This window comes from Fundulus heteroclitus, chromosome 13, assembly GCF_011125445.2.
Source record: "Fundulus heteroclitus isolate FHET01 chromosome 13, MU-UCD_Fhet_4.1, whole genome shotgun sequence".
Lineage (NCBI taxonomy): Eukaryota > Metazoa > Chordata > Actinopteri > Cyprinodontiformes > Fundulidae > Fundulus > Fundulus heteroclitus.
This window is the reverse complement of record NC_046373.1, coordinates 36,448,983-36,450,932: the sequence shown is the minus strand read 5'-3', so window position 1 is coordinate 36,450,932 and position 1,950 is coordinate 36,448,983.

Sequence of the window (1,950 nt, the reverse complement as noted above, 5' to 3'; positions counted from 1 at the left end):
TCCGACCGCTACTATGGCTGAACAGAGCACTAAAAGATTGACAAAATTAATGCTGAAGTTTGAAACACAGGTGTTCAATATTAAAAAGGTTTAGAAGGAATTACACAACTTCTGCAATATTTTCAATAGACAGCGAATGATGATGACATAAAAATGCCAAATCTAGCTTCCCACAAACTATTATTTTATTGACATGATTAATCTGCTGGGACAAGATGTAGTGCACAAACCTAAAATAAGGATTTATGGATCACTGGATGATGAATTTCACAAACACTGCGGCCTAACATCAGCAGAAGTGTAGAAAAAGTAATAATTATAAATAAATAAACATGTAAGAAAATCATTCGGTCTGAATACTGTCTGGTTAATTTTTCTTCCTTCTTAATTGTGAAATTGTGTATTATCATAGAAACAATGTTAAATGTATGAAACAGGTTTAACGTCCATCCATCCATCCATCAATTTTCCGAGATGCTTATCCCTTTTGGGGTTGCGAGCGGTGCTGGTGCCTATCTCCAGATGTCAATGGGCGGAAGGCGGGGTTCATCCTGGACAGGTCGCCAGTTTATTGCAGGGCGCATAAGAAACATCATCTGCTTTCGATTAGAAATCCTTTCGTGTTGGTGCACGGTCAAGTTTAAACTGATTCACAAACTACTTCCTGTCTTCTCCCTAGGCTACCCCCATTTCCTGAATATCAACCAATGATGCCTTAGTAAAACTCTTAGGCACGCAACCGCTTCCTTTTTCTCAGCTGAGCTTTTCAAATTAAGACAGAAATACATAGAAATGCTTCTGATTAAAATAAAATACATTTCTGGAAGTCAACAAAGTAGTACATCTATAAAATATATTAGAGGGTTACTGTTTTAGTCTTTAAAAACACGCACATTAAAAGTAATTTCAAGGCTTAAATTATTTCCTGAATGAAATAATTTAAGCCTTGACAAATTAATGAGTAGAGACACCCTTGGAATGGGCAAGATGATAAAATTATGTTACAGAGAACTTTCAACTGTCAGACATTGAAAGGTAAGACACACCTTGGATGATTTCTGTTAAGAAACATTGAGAAAAACTGATGAATATACATTTATATTACTTGCAGGATGTAACGACTACATTGCAGGACTTTTAAGCTAAGAGCTAAGTAAATGTGAATGGGAATATCTGGTTGTGAAAATGCTTGAAGGAAGTTTGAATAAATGATGAATGAATGAGGAGCTTGATAAGAACCCAAATTGCACTTTTCGGTTCTGTTTTAGAACAGCAAACTAAGCCTTGTATTTTGCCAAACATAAAATATTTGTTAATGGTAATTTTCAGATTCAATGCGGGGTCTTCACTGAAGAAAGATTGATAATTTAATGAACGCAGAAAGGTCTGATTTTGGCAAGACAAAAGTTTTGTCACCTTGTCATATGATGCACCCAATCCTAGATTACAGTCTCACCTGTGATCAATAATTGATATAATATTGCACATAATTTGGGAGGGTTTTAGCTTTCATATGTCTCCAGCATAATATTGCTAGAGACCCTACCCACTAGATTTCTATGCCATTTCAATTTGACATGCATTTGTATAGGCTTCACACTCTGACTGCAGTCTATTGCAACAAGACCGGTATGAAATGTGTGCATAAAATAACCAAAACTATTCCCTAAATATATGAATGCTCTTCTAATTTATGATTTAACTGTAAAGCAATGTTGAGTGAAATGTATTCTTCCATTTTTCATGTAACCATTTCTTTTAAAATCTGATTAGCTTTGTGTATCATATGAGAATATTTTATGAGAGTGAACGTAATGTTTTAAGACACCAATTTGCTTTTGGATCGCAAGTACCCAGATTTGTGATATTTTATTGCCATATAATTATGGTTTAAAAGTGCTAGATAGTATCCTTACCAAATAGAGGCACAGTTTAATCATACAAAATACC